Source organism: Nyctibius grandis, chromosome Z, assembly GCF_013368605.1.
Source record: "Nyctibius grandis isolate bNycGra1 chromosome Z, bNycGra1.pri, whole genome shotgun sequence".
NCBI lineage: Eukaryota > Metazoa > Chordata > Aves > Nyctibiiformes > Nyctibiidae > Nyctibius > Nyctibius grandis.
This window is the reverse complement of record NC_090695.1, coordinates 77,211,513-77,234,039: the sequence shown is the minus strand read 5'-3', so window position 1 is coordinate 77,234,039 and position 22,527 is coordinate 77,211,513.

Sequence of the window (22,527 nt, the reverse complement as noted above, 5' to 3'; positions counted from 1 at the left end):
TTTCAAAAGATGCTGAGCATTTGACTTCTGATATAAGCCTCCTTTAAGATGTCTCAAAACCTGGACAGCCCCAAACTGCTGATTTTTGAATTAAGTGCTCACCATTTATAAATGACTGACTGAAAATGCTGTCCTTTGGGGATGCTGTAATTAACTTCACCTGTTTGTTTGTTATTTGGTAAAGCCAATAGTAGTTTCTAGCAGTACCTACAGATCCAGTGTAAATGACCAGGTATTGAAAAATATTTATATTACAGTACGCCAAACAAGTGGAGAAAACTGTGAACCATCAAAAAATACGGTTCACAAGAGAGTAGCTTTTGTACAGTATCTCTGAAAGAAAGCATAGGCACTTCTGCTTCAAGAGCTCTAGGTCCCCAAAACTCAGTCTTCTTTCCTTAGCTATACTTGCTAAGGAGGAAAATCCATGATACACGCGTTGCTGCCTCTTATGAGGAAAAGACTCCCCACCACTTCTTCGCTCAGAAGACGGGGCAGTGGTGAAGGAGACCATGTCCCCCTGCTTTTGAGAACAAGGCTGTATTCATCCCCAAAATGGGACCGCACCATGTGCAGTCCTCCTCAGGAAGAATTAATGTCCTGTCTTTCCACTTTTTGCTCTTGTTTGAAAGCAGCTCACCCTCCTCACATCACTGGGTGAAGCACTTTCTTGGGACGCTGGCTCGTGAGAGCAGACAGTTACTGGTAGGAGCTAAGAGGGAGAAACTTCCTGGAAGCCTGAGTGAAGGAGACAAAAGTAAAATTTTCACAGTGCTCCAGCTTTATTTTCTTTGCCAGTCTGGGGATGACATTCCTGAGATAGTGGAGCCCCATCCTCTGCTCCTCGTACCAGACATTCCCCAAGCCGCTGACCTCCTTCTGGGCCATCACACAGAAGAGAGACTTGGCCTCCATCTGCGTTGGTGGCCGGTGTACGTACATGTACTTGTAGAGGAGGCAGTATGGGCAGAGCTTGTGTCCTTTTGAGTGCTCGTGGTAGATCTGGCCATAACATGCTCTGTTCATGTTCACCCTGTTTTCTTGCTTCATGCTATCTGTTCTGGCAAAAAAATGGCCCATTCTGGGAGTCTTTGAGCAATTCAATATCACCAAGCATTAAGTCTGCATGCTTGTGTAAGGTTCCTGTGTTCAGGTACTGGCTGTTCTATTTCACCACCGTGGACAGCTGGGCTACGGGGCTGTCATCTCCCAGGAATCCTATCCTCCACATCTCTTCCTCATCAGAAAGGGAGAAGTAGACAATGTTGTGAGAGCGGGCACCAGACATCCCAGCCTTGCTCGAGACCTTAAGCTTCTACTTGAGCCTTCTGGAGGAGGAGCTGAAGGTGCTGCTGGTGATGGAGAAACCAGCACCAGCACTCTTGAGGATCTGGTCCAGGCCTCGTCGGATAGCGTGGAGGGACGTGGCTAGAAAGTCATACCCATCTGTTTTCTTCACAGTGATATAAAAGGCCTCCAGGAGTTCATTGAGCTTCACTGCTGGGATCTGGAACAAGAGGAAGGGGAAAAATGTATCAAGATACTTATGGGAAGGAAATGCGTTGCAGGTGGGGAAGACACATTTAGGGCTTCTCCATGCCCTGAAGAAAACTGCAGCAGCTTCCACTCTTCCGCAGAAGTTAATTTGGGGCAGCCTTAGAGTCTTGGGAAGAGGCTACATGTTTATTTAAGCAGAGGAGACGCAATGAAACCCTATGGTGTAAGGAAGCTCAGACAGACCAGATGCATTTCACTGGCTGGCACCACTTTTGCACGAGCCGTAGAAATCCAGATTCAGAAGAAAGGAGACAAATTCCTGGCTTTTTTTTGAAGTGAATGAAGGTTTCAGTCACACTGAGGTGTTAACTGCAAATGTGTGACCTACCACTTGGGTGTAATACTCTGTACTTTTGCATTAATGCAGACATATGGAAATTTGCAGGCGAAGAAGGAGGAGGAGGAGAAAGAGAAGGAGGAGGAGGAGGAGGAGAAAAAGGAGCAGCAGCTTCTTTTGGCCATGAGATGTCAGCATTGCAGTCAGGCTGCCAGTTGGGCTGCTTTAGCCTGCCAATGTCTTAGATGAAGCTAACAGAGAAACTTAGTTATAAAAATGTGAGCGGGGCTCTTTGTACTTTGGCCCTTAGCCACAGTCCTTATTTTTGGTGTGTACACTGATTTTGCTGGGAGTTCATTTTTGGAGAAAAGTCCTCAAATGCTCTGAATTGCACTGACTAGCTCTGGGAGAAGAAATCATGCAAACAGTATGTCCTCAGGGTAACAGCAGGAAATCTTGTCACATGGCAGCATGAGGCCAAGGTTGAGTACAAGTGTTTGTTACACACATGGAAATCTTTAGTATCACCCTGGATTTCCAAGCTACTGTCTCGACCATAAAGGCAACAGGGTGTGAATTAGAAAAGGTTACAGCTTTATTAAGAGAAACTTGGAAGGTCCTCAAGACTACAAGGACATAAAGAAGGCTGAAATCTCATCTCTTTTCAGACTTTATGATAACTTCATTTGACCATGGGGGGCTGGCTCCCACCACGGAAAAAACAGTATTTTGCTAAGTTTTCTGACCTTAGTGATGTCCTTGTAATCTCTGAGTCCTTTGGTCATGTACCAGTATCTCCACACGTTGAGAGCATAGAGGGTGGCCTTGGTGGTGTTGGGGCTCACGGCACTGCTACACAGGTACTTAAGGTCATCATCAAAATTAAAGACAGGAAACTTGTTGAGCTTAGTTGAATATACTAGAAAACAAAGAAAGGGGATAAAATTAGCTTGTCCTAGTGACATGCTGCCACAGTTTCTGGCTAAGAGCAACTTGGTGTTTTTCACACAATGTGAGGAACTTAAGATGAAACACAGCATTTACCTGATGATGTTCCATGAGTTTGTGCACTGAAAACTCAGATGCGGCAGGAGGGGCATCAACATGAAGTCACCCTAAGGTTGCTGCAAAGCTAAAAATGTACTGCCATGCAGAGCCACAACAGAGAGGGAGTACATAGCATCTTCTCCCTTGCTGCAGAAACAGTGGGAGGATGACAGGCAAAGGTTTTTCCTTTGTTAGTCGACTCAGGAGCAAGGGAAAAACTTGTTCTATCCCTATACAGCCTGACTCCGTGCTGCTTGTGTGTCACACGACCACAGGTGTCTGTGCAAGCTAGACAGGCAATGCTAACCAAGTAGGATTTTCCTCTCATATCCACTTTCTACTCTCTGTTAGGCATGACAGAATTGGGCCCTGTTGCTTCAGTGGACTGAAGGCAGGTGTGTCTTGATGAATACCATGAGTTAAGTGAAGACACGCAGTGTGCATTTCTTAAAAGGAGAGCCTCAGCCCCACAGGCAGGAACTGAAAGTAGAGGATTGATGGCGAACCTTTTTATAGATGTTCAGACACTTAATATCCTTTATGAAAGAGTAATACATTTTTATGATACCACTATAATTTTATTATATCCACTTTAAGTCTACTTTTTACAGGGCTGAAGCTAATGGATTTTGCAGCCCAATGCATGTTAGCTGTGAAAGGTTGCTCTGAACGTGCACTGAGCTAGTGATACCCACGGCAACCACCTCAGCGCAGCAGGAAAAGGGAAGAGGTGGTATACTCAAGAGGAGGGAGATGTCGGATTTCTCCTTCTAACCTTCAATTCTGCAGTCACAGCTGACCATTACTGCAGCCCCAGAGGTGTAACCCTGCACACTAGGAAGAGTCAATTTTAAAAACAGATTTCTATTGTTGCAGCTTTCACTGTTAATATAGCATACAAAAGGTAAAGGAACTGCATGAACCCAGCTGAAGAATCCACTGGAAGCAAAACAAGCTGGAAAGATGAATAGATGCACCATGCACAGGCTAACAATGTAAGCATGTTGTCTGATCCTCTGAGCTCTGGACACATCATCACAGAATCATAGAATGGTTTGGGTTGGAAGGGATCTGAAAGATCATCTAGTTCCAATCCCCCTGCCACAGGCAGGGACACCTTCCACTAAACCAGGTTGCTCAGAGCCCCATCCAACCTGGCCTTCAACGCTGCCAGGGAGGGGGCATCCACAACCTCTCTGGGCAACCTGTGCCAGTGTCTCACCACCCTCACAGGAAAGAATTTCTTCCTAATATCTAATCTAACAACAGCACCAGCCTCACTGAAGTTCTTATACTGCAATTAATCCCACAGGGATTAATTAACTTCTGACAGGCCTAGGTTTGAAAATTATGGTGGCCATTTCCTGAATCACAGTATCATTCGGGCAATTTATCGAACCACAACAGAAGACAGAGACTTAGATTGCTTCTGGCTTCCCAAGGCAGGGCTTATCATGCGCTAGGAAATTAAGTCATAGTTCCTGGTTTCTCTATATTCCAGATTTTCAGCATTGGGGCATCTGGTTTGAGCTGAGCTCTGATACTTTATAGTGCTGACAGTAACAGCTTGTTATTAGTGCTACATCAGTCCTGAACTGGGACAGTGAGTCAAGTGCTGCATCAGGACACACAGATGGCCATTCAAGGATGTTTCATACCTTATATACAGTGATGCCCATTAAAGTCTGTATCACTTTTTCTTTTCTTCCCGCTAGACACCTTGTCCTCATAAACTCAGAAACTACAAAAATCGGCATGAGTTGCCCTAAGGCTTGAAAGCGTAGCCAGATCAGAAAGTGACGGCTACTGTGAGCAGTGTGCAGCTCTAATACGTGTAGAGAAGGAGTTTTAACATAACAAAATAAAAATGAAATAAAATGATGGTGTAATGGCAGGCATGTATCAGCTACCATCTGTAAGAGTGTTGTATCATCAGAAGGCTGGAACAAGAATTACCCAGTTTTCCTTTCTTGCAGGAAATATATCATCCTTGATTCTCTATTTTTTTTATCAGCATAATGAATCTTTGATTTTTTTCTTTTTTCTTCTTTTGTCTGGGAGGAAACAGTTTATCCCTTTCATTCTTAGACAATGTGGAGGAGTCCTGGAAAAGGCTGGGATCTTGGTTCAAAAGTGCACCAGTGCATGGGCTCTGTTTAAAGATAAGGGTATTCCCATCCTGCCTTCATTGCTGACTTCAGGTGGCTGCATACCAAACCAGAAAGCTCTTTGCCTGACATTGCCTGTCAGCAGCTGGATGATGCTCTAGGAGTTTTAACTCATGTCTGAACACCTTGTGGAGTACTTGATAGAGGTGTTGGGACACCGCCAGAAGACACTAAGAAAACCTACACCCTTACCGAGTGTGGACAGTTCTCACTAGGACCTGTCAGACAGATTTTGGAAAAGCATTAAGCAGCCAGGAACACATGTGCCATTTCCAGAAGGGCCTTGCAAACACTGGTGCTCTGGGTTGTAATCACACCAACACTTGCAGGTTCTGGATCAAGTCCTGTGAGACTGCATTTTTATGTGTGTAACTCACAGGCTGCCTGTGAAAGCAAGCAAGTCCTGACTCGGTACCGCTGCAGGTAAGGCATGAGTTACTAACAAACACAGAGGAGCTCTTGCACCTAAATCTCAGAGTCCTGCTCCCTCTCCCCTAATATGCCTTTTGCCTCCTTCTTCCTGGAGGTTACCTGAGGGCTTACTTTCAAACAACACTTCAGGGGATGTGGGCTAGGTATGTGAACGCAGCACTGGAACGCCTCAGTAATGATGGTTGCTTTGAAAAAGTCGTCTTTGTATTCGGTTCACCTGATGCCACATTCCCAGCAGAAACCCTGCAAACTCACACAAAAGGGCCATCTGCACAGGCACAAGCCCTCTTGCCAAACTTCTGTCACTGAGATGATACATCGTACAGGAAAAAAACAGTTGTATTTGTCATTGCTTGCCAAAGTATGCACACACCCTACATCTATGAAGACAACCGTGCTATTATCTGATGGTTTGTAGGTGCTCCATGCCAGATCTTTTAAGTTGAAATGCACATTGTAAATGTCTAGACACCTAACGCTGAGGCCAGGAGTTGTACTGTGTGTGTATTTGGTGAGGGAAGAAGAGGAGGGTTGCCAGACAAGATAGTACGATGTCATCAAAACTGGTGAGGTCTCAGATGTGATTTCTCTTTACATCTCCGCATTCTTCCCCATAAGTAAAGGCAGTTCCTCACACAGCGCCTGTAGCTGTTCACACTGCAAATCAACAGTCACTGGCTTAGTGGCACTACATCAGAAAAGCCAGGGGACTGTATTAATCCTCCCTCTACAGAAGCAAACATACTAATCACCCACCCATCTACCCTAAATAAAGAAGATAAAGATCTCTGACATATCTGGATGTTCCTAAAATCCCTAGATTCTACTCATCTTTTAACTGGCCTTTAGTAATTTTTGTGCTAGCCCATGGTGCAAAGATGTGAACACGTATCACAGGCTCCTGGCAGGTACCACTGTTGTCCAGAAAGAGCAGGGATTTTTAGGCAGACAACTCTGCTAAAGAAAGGCCGGGATGCTCATGGAAATGACGAGCTGTTCAGTCACCAGTGGTCTCCTTGACAAGGCTTTGTCCTCCTGTGCCCTCAGGCCTTGCTACAACCCTCTTGCAATGACTCTTCAGGCACTGTTTGCCCCCTACCAATAAGCAAATTGCAGGTCAGTTTAGAGGCCACCTGGCTCTCACAAGGTGAGCACAGGGAGACACTGCTGGCTTGCAGGCACCAGGCATCTGATACAGCACCAACATGGCCTAACTGATTTCTGGTCTGCTGAGCAGGTTTGATGACCGTATTGTACAACCGTGTAACCAGTCCCTCTTCTAGAAAGGGCTTCAGACCCAGGAGGCTGAAGGACACGGACAATGTGGAAAGGCAACCTTCATAGCGGATGGCATTGCAGAGGATACAACTTAGCTGTCTGGTTCTGTAGGATGGGCAATGCTTGCCTTCTCAACAGTTTCCTCAGGCAACGCTCTGCAGAGGAGAACATCTGGTCACCCTGAGCCTCCAAGAACGTTTCTGAGTGTCCCTCACCAATGCCCAGGCACACAGAAATCTCCTTCCAGATGAATGGCATCATCTTGTATTACAGGGTTAGCAGCTCCATGGCTAGCAGCATCCTTAACACTCAATGCCTCTGCCTCCCTTTCCCTGGGTATGCATTTGAAGCAGGTTCTTCTCCAGTCCTGTCGTGTTTGCCATTTTGCATGGAGACAAGAATAACTAAAAATGTTGTACTTGCAAGTACACAAGGAGCTCTGAGGCGAATAATCAGGCTACACACAAGATTTTGTCTTCAAGCTCTTCCAGGTATTGTTTCCTCACAGCTTTCAGAGAGGCAGCAATGAGCATGTCTCATGCTGCCAGTCTTGCCTGTGTATTCTCTCCAACGTACCTGTAGGAATTTGGCCCTTAGAACGAAGTGTCTGTATACCAATAGCCGTATATTCTTATACATAGCCATCTTTTTTTTTTCTTTCTAATTTTTCTCTTTGAGAGCTAATCAATGCAATTAATAGTGAAGGTTGTAATGTAGTAAGCTATCAGGCTACTCTTAAAAAGAAATCTTGTGGATCTTTTCAGGGATAGCTGCCAATTTCCATTTGTCTTGGTGTATATTACAAAGCAAACCACCAGTGAGTTACAGACCCCACTTTGCCATCTCCAAAGCCTATCTATCTGAAGAGGCAACATGCCATAACAGTTCCTTGAGGAACTTCCACCTCAGTTGCAGCGATGATATTCTTAAACAACGTCTTGAGAACAACATTCAGATATATTCAGCTGCAGCCAGGAGACTTCATCACGTTTGATCGTCCTGGGGAAGCACTCCAGATTGCCCAAGCCAAATTCCTCAGTGCCGTTTCCCTAGCTACCCGGAGAGCCTGAACCCTGCAAGACTGCACAGAAGGTGTGCACGCTGCTGCTGGTTATCCTTGGGTCTGAGGAGGAAGAGAGGACACGCAGCCATCCCACAGGCTATGGAAGCACGGCGGTTCTTAAAGTGGCAATCTGGGTTAAATCAGTGTACAAAGGGAAAAGTGAAGCCAGCTGAGTTACCAGAACTTTACCAATTCGCTTAGCTGAACCTGCATTAACCATGGTTAACCATTAACCACCACCTGCATACTCACTTTTAGACCACAGAATCACACAGAATCACAGAATCAACCAGGTTGGAAGAGACCTCTGGGATCATCGAGTCCAACCGTTGCCCTGACACCACCCTGTCAACTAGACCATGGCACTAAGTGCCATGTCCAGTCTTTTCTTAAACACATCCAGAGATGGTGACTCCACCACCTCCCTGGGCAGCCCATTCCAATGTCTAATAACCCTTTCTGAAAAGAAAGTCTTCCTGATGTCCAACCTGAACCTCCCCTGGTGAAGCTTAAGGCTGTGTCCTCTTGTCCTATCGCTAGTTGCCTGGGAGAAGAGGCCAACTCCCACTCCACTACAACCTCCCTTCAGGTAGTTGGAGACTGCAATAAGGTCACCTCGGAGCCTCCTCTTCTCCAGGCTAAACAACCCCAGCTCCCTCAGCTGTTCCTCGTAGGTCAGACCCTCCAGACCCTTCACCAGCTTGGTCGCCCTCCTCTGGACTCGCTCCAACACCTCAACATCTTTCTTGAAGTGCGGGGCCCAGAACTGGACACAGTATTCAAGGTGCGGCCTCACCAGTGCAGAGTACAGAGGGACGATCACTTCCCTAGACCGGCTGGCTACACTATTCCTAATAGAGGCCAGGATGCCATTGGCCTTCTTGGCCACCTGGGCACACTGCTGGCTCATGTTTAGCCGGCTGTTGATCAGCTAAACCAAAGGAAAGCAGATTAACTTCAACCTCTGTGAAGACAGCTTAATCCAAACCATAGAGTTTAATCCAACAGGTTTACTGTGCATTTGCAAAAGACAGTGAAAGCACCTGGTAGCCCCTGGCCATCACCTGTCCATATCTCACTTCTCTGTCTCTTCATTTGAAGGTCTCCATTTTTTCCTTTCCACTTGTCACTGAGACAACGGCAGGGCCTTTGACATGACACCTTTTACATGCTGTTGTGCTGAGCAACAACACACAGTCCCACTGCTAGCACCAAGCAGCAAGAAGGGGATTTAATTAGCAGAATTTGACAGGTGACGGAAATGCAGTCCCAGAATACCTGGTGAAAATCATGTTCCTCTATCCCTCACCCATGGTTTCACTTAGCTCTTACTGTGCTGCACTGATGTGCTAATACCACACAAACACATTGCGGTTCCCTAGATGGCAGTTTCCTAAAGGATTTAGTTTTTTCCTTTTTCTCATGTTCCTTCGGCAGAACCTGAGACATGCTGATCTCTTCCAACACAGTTGTCATCCCATGAACAGCAGCTTGGTGGAATTTCATTGGAGCTCTAAAGGGATTTTTCTACTTGGGACGTTTCTCTTTCACAATATAGGGGCTTTATTAGCTTTAGTTTTCTGGTCTTTTAATTTTAAAACTTCTCACACAGAGAACATTCAGACCTGACAAGCAACTGTCTTAAAAGATGCATATCCTTGGATGCATATTTAATTTTATTCTAGATGAGCATTAAAAAAAAAACTATATGTGGAGAGCAGACCGTACTGCTGAAATTCTAAGTGCAAAACAAATAATTTCAAGCCAAAATGTGCCTTGGAATTGATGTAACCAGATCAGGTTCAGGAAAACGTCTTTAATCCAAAAAGGCTCTCAGGACGTAGGCTTTCAGTCCTACTGAAGTGAGATTAAATGAGCACATGGTTCAAGTCAAGCTTGCTTGTAAGTACATTCCTGAGCAGGGAAAGACTTAAGCCATTGTTTAAATGTTTTCCTGAAACACAACCCCAGAAATTAAAGAGGGTATGATGGCAACTATTTCTTGGTGAGCTTATTTGCACTCTGCTAATCGAAATGCATCACAGGTCCATGGGAACTTCCCAGCTATGCTGATACTCATACTTGAAAAGCATGAGAGCTGTGCTTTTTTTATATAACGTGCTTCAAAATGCCAAGTAAATTATTTTCACTTGATTAAAGCAAGCAGTCAACTTTGCAGAAAACAATTTATTAAATACATGAGACTTGGTTGCTACACCTAATTACAGACAAAATACCGTGAATAAAGCATGCACTTATCACAGACATCAATGACTATCTTGATTATTTTTAAATGGTCTTTAATTCTGTAAGTTTAAGGCTGTACCAATACAAATTTTAAAAAACGAACAGAAAAAGTCACACTACAATAGTAGCAAACATCATACAGACAGTGAAATCAATCCCCAACGCAGCAGAAACAGACTTAAAGATTATCATAAGAGAATAAAAATGGAGCTGAAGATCAGAATATCTCTGGAATTTGCAGATCAGTAGAAGTGAATACCATACTCCAATTACCATACAACCAAATCCATTATTTTCAGAAGCGTAATTAGCTGACAGCTGAGCAAGGGATGAAACCCAAACACCATTAAAAAAAAAAAAAAAGACCTCTTGGTTTTACTTTCTTCTTATTGAGGGCATTTTTGTACTCAAACACTAAAAGAGCATTTTTCAAGGAGACATCTGAGTGAACCGTGGCAGACAGCAGTACAGCATATGTTTGTTTAGTCCATTCCAATTAAAGAAGAGCGGAGTGTCTTGCAGTAGGAAAAAAAACCACAACAAAAAACCAGTTCTCAACTGGCACAAGTGACAGACAACTTTGTTGACCACACTGTCTTCACCTGTGAAGGACCTTACCCTGTATGAAGCTTGCTTCTCACATGGGTCAAAACTTATCCAGTTGACAAGTAAAAAGATTACCAGCCCTGGAAACTCAGATGGAGATCTGGGACTCAAAGCAGGTTATGAAATCTTTCCTCATTTACAGCAGTGAAGGGTTTTTGCTCATTTTCTTCAAGTCGCTGTGCAACTCCAGAAAGAAGGTGATTTGAGGACAATGGCGTTGAACAGGTAGCTCTGAAAATGGACCGTATTTGAAAATTTTGCTCATGTTTTCAGAAAATGATGCAGTATTCTCTCCCTTCCCCTCAGATATTCTAGGCTGGCAGAGCTTAATGCATTAAATGCACCAAAATATTACTTTTCCCTAATAAACCGTTGTATATATAATCTCCCAAATGCAGGGGCAAGAGATCTGCGTAAGAAGGTGCCCTGTGTACAAAAAACTGCATTTTGAGTGGAAGATATGTAGCACTGTTCATGCTAAGATCTCTACCTTAAGCAGCTGATCGATTACAGCTGGAGCTTGCAGAGGGCCTAAAAAAAGCTATGTCCCCAAATTCCACTGGGGTTTGGATGGATAATTCTCTCCTGGCTCCTTTCAGCAGCACAGCCCAAGCTATGTGTTTTTTTCTTTAAAAAAAAAAAAAAAGAAAAAGAAAGCTTGTCCTGCAATATAATGCACTTCAGACAAAATGCAATTACAAGAGCAATTACAGGACTGACAACGTGTACACTGAAGGCATCACAGTGTTCGTAAACTGGTATCTAAGCCAGCACACCGTTAGTATCAGCCAGTTTGCCTTGAAACCAGTGAACCACGGTGAAAAGCAAACAAATGCCACTAGAGACTGACACACCGCAGGCAGCAGGCTAACTCCTAATGCCAGCTCTGCACCTGTAGAACCATAACTGCATTTCCAGCATGCAAAGTGCTAAATAACGGATATTGATCGCTTTTCTGATTCAAATCTAAGCTGAAGATAATGCAGATGTATCTATCTTCACAATGGAAGAGAAGAAGATGGGGGAAAAAACAGTTGCTGTGCTGCAGGAATCTGATGCATTTTTTTTTGCAAGCTGGGCCAACGCATAGAAGCTAGGAAGACCAATTGGTAAGACAATTAGTGCAATTGGTGGCACCATGGAGACTCAGATCTCGCTATAAATAGAAGAAATGCAGGAAATAAGACTGTGTATCACTGCCTTGCATGTTTAATATTAGGGCCACATAGGCAGGAGTTCTGTGGAGTCAAAATTCTTCACTCATACTAGTGGTAGTATGCGTTTATGTGTAAGTGGCTACTAGACAAGCAAAATGATGAAGAAAAACATTGCAACTGGTCTCAGCTGGCTTCTGATCTGGCAGAAGGAGCCTGAAGAAGCTACCAATTTTGAAAGGACAATAAAAGGGCCAACCATTTATGAAGAGAACTCTATTCCCTCCAAGAGATGGCAACTGAGGTGCTGCAAAAGGCTTCTAAGCATCCTAATCCCTTGTGGAAGGTTTAGATCTTCAGCTGGGGTTTTCAAATTCATCAATTTGTGGGGGCCTGGCTTGTGACCTACCACATGGGACGATTTTCAGTGTGTTCTAGGCTGCATCCTTTAATATTGCCTTTGTAAATGTCCTGGGTATCATAAAAAGGAGCAGCTACACTGAAAATTTTGGCATAAACTTTTTTTGGAAGTATTTTACATCACAAGGGCTGTAAATTGTCTTGCTGGGGAACAGAGATGGCTTTAGACCAGTACCTGTAAGGATGAATTCAATGCATTCTTGTCTTCCCAATCACACAGTTTTTCTGGCAACTTGGTATTCCAATTTGAAAAGTCTTTTCATGACATGTAACAGGCCTTCATCTCTCAGTAGAGATGGAAAACTGATGGTTAGTCTTTTCTTTTTTCCATACAAAACACGATTTTAAAGACCAGCCTAGGTACAGTTGACCATGCCTGGTCGCTGGGAAATGCACTAGACAGATGAACAACTCGCATTTCCCTCCTGCCTGTTTCTGTTGTATGATTACAGCACGATACAATTTCAGCCTGTCAAAATCTTACAAAAATTAAAATGAATGTGTATGCGTGTATTTGCTATACCACCAGATTCTAAGCAGGAGGTGGAAAAGGAACTGAAAATGCAATGTCAGAATTTTGATAAACAGGGCTCGTCTGCCATGAAAGCAGTTGGAAAGAACGAGACCAAAAATCTTGGGCTTGAATTTCATCCAAATCTCATTTGGCAGCAATGTGTGGCTTCAGCAGAGGCGCAACAGGGACTGGAATCCACCACTTGACCAGGCTGACACTTGTTTACAAGAGCCGGCTCACAACTGTTAGGAGAGCTAACAGTTTCTTATGGTAATCAGAGGGATTGCTTTCATTAAACGGCATTTTAGCATGCTCCACAATGACTTGAACAGGCTTGGCTAATCACCAGATCTGTTACCAACAGGAACATTTGGGTACTACGCATTCCCTCATACCCCTAACATTCACAGTTGGCAGACTGCTGCTGCAGGAGATGTAGCTGGGGAAGATGGCTTCTTTTCAGCTCTACTAAAGGGTTTTTTTACAAATGAAAATTAATGAGAAGACACTTTAAAGAAAGATGGAGAGTTCAAGGTTGTTCTTTTCTTTATACTTTTTTTTTTTTAAGATTCAAACTGGTAAGTGATCATCTGTGCAGAACAAGATATTAGAAGTTTGGCACCTCCCGTCTAACACAACATATTGATTCCTTCTACAGAAGGCACTAAATACTGGCTTAAAACAGGAAATGAACAGCAGAATGCAGAGTTTTACCGTGACACACACAAAAAACTGCTAAGTGGCACAGCTTCATAGTACAGTTTTCAGTTACCTACAACGGTGGTGATTATAGCAGCAATGGTTAGCATTTTTACAAGTACATGAACATACAAATGTCAGAACATCTAGAAAACATGCAAAATTTCAACAACATCACTGAATCACACAATGCATAGAAATATTATTATTATTTGGCAAGACAGTGAATCTTCTTCTTATAATACAAAACAAAAGAATTAACAAAATCTACTTTTTTACAAACTGTTCTTAAAAAAGTTGAGTTGTCATTAGTCAGTGAGTGGAAGTTAGCCTTAGAGAGAGGTTTAACTCTGAGAATGAATTGGTCACTTAGGAGAATTCACATTGTTAGGTAGAAATTTGGTTACCTTTAAGCAAAATATGTTTTTCAACTGCTGTTTTGGGAGAACCAGTGTTAATCTTGTCAATTTACAAAATGGGAGAAAACACATTCACATTAAAAGATTAGAAAGATTAAACACTGCATGGAGGGAAAGATAAAAGCCTTACTTTAGCTCTTTCTCCCTAGCACTGCTCACCATGAGACCAAGGGTTGTCATAGCAAAAATGCTTTTCAAAGGCAGAGTTAAAGCCAGCAGATAATTAAAACAAATGGAAAAGATTTTCTAATTCCAGTGTAAAACAAAGTAGGATATTAAAGGGTAAGGATTATGCTTGCCGCCTTTGGAAAAAAAAGACAAGAACTTCCATTGTGTTTGCCAGGATTTCCCACCGCCTTTCCACTATCTTCATCACACTTAGATATTGTCATTTCTTTTTCTTCCCATCTTGAACAATTTGGTCTACCCTGACAGGTCTCAAGATGACCCTGAGATAGATGGGTCACGCAGACAAAAACAAACACTGACAACGCAACTATGGCCAAGCGATGTCCTTTCCTTCATATTTCAGACTCATTTGTTCCAGTGGGGCTAGCCATGTGCTTACAGCTAAGTGCAGTTAACAGCCCGAGCTGGACAGAAGCAGGCGGCATGGGCATGCGTTTCTCAGTGCTCTGCAGAACTGGCACCAAATCCTCTCCAGCAGCAGCACCACTTGGCTTGCAGGCAGTGCCATAAGCGGCAGCAAAATCAGGTTCTCACCATTTCTTCCCCTGATAGCTTTCAGACTCCATTAAGAAGTTTCACGTCACATTTTGTCTGCACATCCCCGAATGCTGTGGGTATTTCTGCACTGGCATTTCAAATCCATGCACCCAGCCTTGTGCAGACAAACCCAGTCTTGCAAGCTGCTCACAGAGAACACTCCTGCAGAAGGGAAAGGCTGCAAGATCTGAACCATAAGCACCATGCACAAAACAAAGGCCTCCACAAAGCGATTTACACTGCAGTCATTGTTCAGGGCACCTTCAGCCTCAGAGTCACTGAGAGAAGATTCGTCTTCCTACGCACAAGTTACCAAAATCAGTCTGAAGCCTGTTACTATTGCCTTGCCTTCTGGATCTATACTTTGCATCCACTTCTGAAGATACAGAGTCTGAAGTGTCTCTCCTGCGTTGCCTTGTTTTCAGGCTGGAAATCTGACATATAGTAAGTGTATAAAATGCATGATAGTAGAAGTGAAGGTGCAATGTGGGGCAGACCAGGGACTACTTAAGGCTACATGTGATTTAGGCTAGCTAAGAACATGCTATAATGGTAAGGAGGTCAGTCTTGACAAGATGACAACCTTCAGAAAGCAGATCAAATTCTAGGCATGAGGAATGTTAAAGAGTCATCTTTGTTCACAAAAATAACAGCTGAAGTGGCAAAGATAGTATCTGTAAAATGAATTTTAAGAGTTTAGTTTTCTAGTGTAAGAATAATACAATATTTTTGTCCAAAAGATTTTGCATTTTCTTGATTCTTTTCCCCTCACTTAGCTGTTTTGTTATTTTCTGGAATCTTACAGACTGTATAGAACAGTAGTAACCAAAAAACACAAAGGCAGATTCCTGAAGCATTGTGAAAGAGCTTAACACCTCTTCTTATTCCCACTGAAACTCCATCCCACTTGATTTCAATGATAGCACCTACCTCACCAGTCTCTTAAACACTGAGAATGAAACCTCTATTAATTACAAAAGATCGAATTAAAATAAGAAAAGGTACTGAATTTTTCAGATACTAGTGACTGCTGTGTAAGGAATGCACAAGAATAAAAGATTAGGCAAAAGCATCCTAATCCCTTTGAAACAGTAGGTCCATTTCCAATGCACAGACAGCTCACTTAATGGCACTGTGTAATAAAAGAAACAGAATTTTGTGTGCACTACCAACTAAAGTTAACCAATTCAGTGAGAAAACAAAGGAAATAAATGCCTCACTTGAGACAGGGACTCTAGAGACTATTAAAACTCATCAGTTCGTGTAACTGAGCAAATTGCATGCCAAACGAATTTTTTCCCCCATCACATTAGGAATTAAAGCTTTAGACATTGCCACTGCTTTGACCGTGTTCCAGTGAACGGCTAGTGTCAAACTTTTCAACAAGCTCACAGGTGTGGGGCTTTTTAGCCTTCCAGCATTTCACCACTGTAAATGCCTCTCTGCTGCTTTCGGGAAGGGTTGAGGTGCTGGAGGACAACTTCAGCAGAGCTTCGCAGGGCCTCAGCCAGAGACAGTGCAGTGGGGAGCAATGGGCCGGCACCTTGTTTGCAGGAGTGGAGCTGGTAGCAGTGCAACCACGCAACTCACCGGGGGCTCAGAGAAACCCAACTTGTCCTCAGAAGGGCCACTCCATCGCTGGCTGAAGTTACGCTGCTGTGAAGGAGGTGGAGCAGTGATGTCCCTGGTGACCCTCAGCTTTCCAAAACCCTTGAGGAGATATGGCGCAGCCTCACGTGTCCATCACACGCTGACCATGGGGAAAGCACCATCATTTAATTGTGCTTCGGGCCTTCCCTCTTCTTGGCTCACGGACACCTGGCTGATAGGGGTGTCCTTGACAAGCTACCCCTGGGCTCTTGGTTTTTTGGAGAGTGGTGCAGCGACACCCATGCTTGTTCTGCACAGAGCCAACAGATGTGCCGGGAGACACCAGCTGTTGTGGTACCGTCCCTGACCACCAAGGCAGGCTCAGCACATGGGGGCCATCACCAGAAAGTACAGTTCAAGTGTTTCAGCTAGGCGTATAGCCATACTTTATGCTGGATCGCCTTCTCTCCACGCTCCTCCTCAGCACTGAGAGCACAGATTCAGCATGCACATGAAAGCACAGAAAGAAAATAAAATACATCCTCTCTCTTAAGAACAAGGACAGCAATTTAGGCAAAGCAGCCATCTCTTCACACTGACATTTAGCAAAGAACCCCCATTAAGAAGTGCTGACCCACTTCCCACCGTGTTTCACAGTGAACAGCTGAGTCCTTCTCTGCCCTAACCCAGAGGCATGAATTGGCTCATTTCAGGCAATCAAACCACATTTGTGTGCCCTGTAAGCTCTCCTCCTTCCCACACATTTGCCCTGCCTCTGGGAGTTCAGGGAGTCAGTGGGGTCCCAATGCCTGCACCATGTGAGATGAATTGATTTTCATGACGGAGTGAGCCCAAGAGTTACGTACTCTTGAGGACCAGTCATTTCAGTCCTATTTTAAGAATGTCAGTGGAAGGCCAAACACCACACAGATGTGGGTCTGGTCCTATACACAGGAGTGAATGTCATCTCATTTCATTATTTGAAAGCTCTCTCACAAAAAAAGCAGAAGAGAAGACAGAGGGAGAGTGCTTCCAGCACGAGAGATGCGAGTCTCCATAGAGCTCACATGCAGTATCCCACAAACCCCACGTACCTGACGTGAGGTGGTCTGCCCTGAGCACATTATCCCCAAAGCACAAGGTCACTTGATAGGCAGGGAAGCAGCTCTCAGCCAAGAGCTGCCCTGCACAAAGTGGTCCCCTTGCCCCACAGTGCAGACGCCAGGACAGGGGAATACTAGAGGATCAGGGATGGTAAGAGGAGCAGGGATGTCAGGGATGAGGGAAGACCAGTCAGTCAATCACAGTACTTGCAGCTTAGTGTCAGGAGGAATGATCAGCCCATGCACCACATGTGCTAGTCAGGTCGGTCAATGCACTTACGGGATGTACTCAGACATGGTGACGAAAAAGGGTAAATATGAGTGCAACAGGAATCTCAGTTTCCTTTAAGGCTGTTTCAGTCCTCGGGGCAGCCCAGGCTCTAGAGTGACACAACACCTGCTCTTCCTGATCCCCATCTTCCCACCCCACATCGCTTACGCAAACAGCAGAACAAGATCTGGTCACAAACATCTGAGACAAGCATGCACAGCAGGACAACATGTTGCTTGCATCTCATTCTCTACACAGCTTTCTAAGAGGACAGTTATGCTGTAGAATGAATATCAGTGCACAGCAGCTTCTAAAAACAAAACCACAAAACAGCTCAAAAGCATTGATATTCTTCACGAAGGAGAATGTGCAACAGGGATGCTGTTTCCATTGTTAGATTGTCCTATATGTCAACAGCCTGGGTGCTGCTATCATAGAATTATTGCATCATGCAAATGAGCAAGGTATGTGCTGTTATTTTAGATATCCCTTGTAATTTAGTCTAAAATGTAGTTCACAACAGTATTTCATTCTCCTGCACTTAAAAATACATTTTGTTGCATAAATACGTATTTGAAAATTAAACAGGCAGTTTGCAACATCCAGATATCAGACTTGAGTTCCAACTACCTGCATAAATACATGTACATTGTGCAAACCCACAATATCATAAATACATACATGAATAACTAATAAAACAGAGCTTAAGCCGTCTTAAGTGCCCACAGCTCTGCCCAGCTAAATGTGCAATCACGTGAACAGATCTGAGTGCATGTATTGTGCACAGCTGCATCCAGATCAGTCCAGTGACATCCATGTATAATCCCCATGTCTGACTCTTGGTTTGGTGTCATGAGAAGGCCACGTGGGAAAGCCCGCGCTAACATCGGTGCAGGCTCCTTCGCACTGTGTGCAGGCCTGTGCTTTGGCACTCTGCCTCTTGCGTAAGTTCAAGGCCAGATTTTGCTCTTGGTAGCACTGAGCAAATCTCTCAAAAGCTGGTAGGTGGTTCTGAAGGCAACCAACACGCTTCCAAGTCTGCAGTAGGTGACCCAGGCTGATGACTTTGTGGTACTGGCAGGGGAACACCTTCTGTCTCTCACCTTTTCTGTCAGAAAATTATCTGACTTCCCCCCTTTTCTGCTGCATTTTCTGCTGGGCTAGTGCATTGAAAAGACTCACTAAAGAGGTCTAACACCAAATCAAAGAAAGGTGAGTGGCACGAAAAAAAGGAAAAAGAAAAGAGAAAAGCGAGACCGAGACCCACTTGGAGCCAGTTAATCACTGACTGTCCTGTGAGGCAAAAGCTCAGCTTTTACATTGGAGCACAATGTAGTCAGGAGCACAGCCAGCTGCCTGCTGTGCCTCACTGTAAGCCACTCCACGCAACCAGCAGCTTACAGGCTGTGCTGGATGGGAGCAGTATGGTGTTTTGGCAGCTGCCCTTTTGATTTCATGGTAAAGCTCCTTGGTATCAAAAGCCATGGTAGGAGACCCCAATCCTTTGCTTAGGCAGAGAGGAAGGCTTGTAAGAGTCGGCAGTACTAGCCCCTGGCCACACTGCCGTGTCTTAGCACCAGGGAAGCTGCACACCATCGCGATGAGCTTGCAACTTGCTGGTGGAGGAGGTTTGACACCCTCAGTCCTAGTACTGGGAGACAATTACAAGCAACTGAGTTGTCACCTGTCAGCTGAGCCACAGTGACTGGGACATCTACTCTCCTGCAAGCATGAGACAAAACCATGAGACTGGTTTAAATCAGAACACTCCCTCCCAGTGGGTTAACAACCCTTCCAGGGCCTTAATACAAATGGTAACTCATTAACTCACTCAATTCCTTGTGACTGTCCACAAATGAAGGCTAAGTAATATGTTGTGCTAAATGCCCTTCAAAGCTAGTAAATTTATTTTTGGAGTATGATACTACTTGGGTATCATATTCCGGCCATATGTGTTTAACTACTTCAACAAGTAGTCTATTTGGGGCTGCCCCGTCAGAAGTTGCCAGGCAGTCTGCCATCAGCACCAACTGGAAGCTGGAGTTACTAAAGATGTCTCAAAGCAGAACAAAACCACCCCTATAATATTGAAGCTATCACAATAAGCATACATACTCCAGAGCTTATCCCCCAAGCAGACAAGCAAAAGTTGCTGATGTGCCCTGCTAAGCCAAGGGTATCAGAGATGTTGCCTCACCCAGCGCACCGGCTGGGCATTAGCACAAACCATCCTAATACTGAGGTAAACAACTCAGTATGTGGAGTCAAGAAGTCATGGGAGATTCTTTTTATGACCTCCCAGCTCAAAACCCAAGAATGCTCATCTTCTTTCTTCTGGATCACTCCGAGCATTTTTGATTTTTGGCTCCTGCCAATGGAGCCGAGGTCTGTGTTGCAGCTGAATTACAGCACTGATGCAAAGCAGCACTTCAAAGACCTGCTTACAGCATGGCACATCTGCAGCCAGTGATCTGCCTCCTCTGAGACAAGAAGCATTGTGGAATTACCACACTAAGTAGCCCACACAAAATAGCCCACGCTGAAGCAACACACCTAAGGCATACCTGTAGAAGATGTGACCGATGGCCAAGCTCTGAGCCTGATAGTAGTGTGAGAAGCAATTTGGTTATAAGGTTTGGCTTCCTGCCTTGTGGGGCTTGAGGAGAGAAATGGGACATCCACAGCGTGGGGTGGCTTCTTTCCCCTACAAGCTCGACGCAGCTCTTCCCAGCAAAGAGGTTGGGCTGGGGAGGAGAGGTGGGAACTGGAGATCTGCTGCCTCATGAAGGCCAGCTGATACCCAGCCTTGTGTTGCAGCACAGGAAAAGCAAGTTGGGGAAGCAGGTCAGATTCTGCAATAGCTGCCACTGGGAAGTGCTGAGATGAGCGCCAACAGGGGAGAAATAGAGACCAAAGACTTTCCTAGAGGTTGGCTCCATGGTTGAGCTCTCACCTGGCACCTCTAGGGAGCTCCTTGGCATGAGATCCCCCGCACCCTGGCAAATACTAGGAGCAGCTGTCTGAGCCTGCAGTGGGAAACAGCAAAGAAATCCCACAGAGAGCAGCAGTGGCCTTGCAAAACTATTTTTAACTGTATCACATTAAAAGCACTGCTGTGCAAAGGCGAGGCTATGCTAACAGCAATCAGATGGCTGGCCTCATCTGGAAGCTGGGCAGCTGTCTTGCTGGCTGCACCCGAAGTCTTTTTGTGTTTCCCTGTCCTTTAAAGTCAGATTTGCCATGGCACTGAAAGTCATGGGCACAGCTTGCACTTACTTCAGTAGTGTCACCATTTGGTCTCAAGCCCCAAAACCAAGTCACAAAAGCATAGTTCTGCAGTATGAATGATGGCCTGTGCCCACCAATCCACTGCCTACCCTACAGCCCTGACAGACAGCGGCCAATAACTCAGAAGTTGCAGATTTGGGGGTTACACTGCCATGGCACGCCAAGACCCTGGGACAGCCAGCATGCAGGAAACCCAGACTTTGTACCAGCCTTGCTACGTGTGGAGCACAAAGAGATCAGAGCCAGGCTCTGTTACCTGAAGGAAGTTTTGTGGGAAGACAATGTTTATTATAGTGGAAATCTCTGCTCTTAAGACTTTCCAGTGCAACATCTGCTACCTACCCTATCCCCAAAACAGACCTTCAATAAGGCTTAAGTGAGGAGGCATTCTGCCACCTCCCTCACACACAGGAACATTTCATCCTAGCAACACAGAAAACAGGTTTTAAATGGCACCAGGTGGGTTACTTTTATTTCTGTCTGCTACCTTTGTTTCACCCTTTCTTTGGAATTAGCGACGATTAAAGTCACTGCACAGTTGCAGATCTAAAGAATACGAAGGATATGCAGCAATGTGAAGGAATAAACACAAACGAGCAGAAAGAAACACAACAACAACAACAAAAAGCACCTCTCAGTTACAGTTTGACCCAACACCCATGGGAAGTCAGCTGAGGTTGACTCTTTCATTGACCTCAGTGGGCATTACACGGCCCCAGCAGACGTGTCTAAAGCCTCATCACGGCCCTAGAATATCCTAGTGGAACATAAACTAAGCTGAATTACTTGAGAAGTACTGCACATGATTTTAAAAGTCAAGAACTATAAGCGTTCACTGAAATACTGAATTTGTTAGTGTTTTCCCCATACTTAGCGAAGAAGAACAATTACATTGTCAAGTCAAATGTTGGAATAGTAGCACTCATTATTTCAAGGCTATATGAAATATAGCCTTCAGATTCATATCCACGTTTTCCATTGTCTGCAATGGAAATAAATTAGGGGTAGCTGACTTAAATTTGTTTTTTAGCACTTAAAACTACCCAGCTTTTTCATTTTCTGTAGAAAATACGAAACTATCATTGCACCCCCTGTTGCACTGAGCTGTTGCATTGCCCAGAATACTGAAAGAGTGGCTCTAAGTCAGTAGATTTTTACATTAAGTATACACACTGACAAAATACTAACAACCTGTGCTTAAACAGTTAAGATTATGTGTATGACAGTGGTTTTGCCATTATACGTCTGCATATTGTTGAAAACAATACTTTTTAGTCTAAAGACCAGCAACAGTTTGATCACAGCAAATCATCAACAAAAACAAAAGTTAAAAATAGCCTTTAGCTGACTTCAGGATTTTTTTCCCATCTGGCATAAATGAGCCACAGGAAACAAAATAGAAAACAGACAAAAATTGTTGTAAATGGTTTCATGAACTTACATTGATGTATCTCTTATTTCTCGGTCTTGCTGATCAAGAACAAGTCAGCAGGTAAGAAGCAGCAGCCAGTGGTAAGTTTGTCTCCTCCACTCTGGGAGGTCATCTTAAAATAAGCTGAAAAATGCTTTAAAATAGAATTGCTATGTACGCCTCCCTGGGGGTTTACACTCACTGATGTGTGCCTGTTAAAAACGGTATTTCCAGTCTATCTTGTGTTGCCTGAGAAC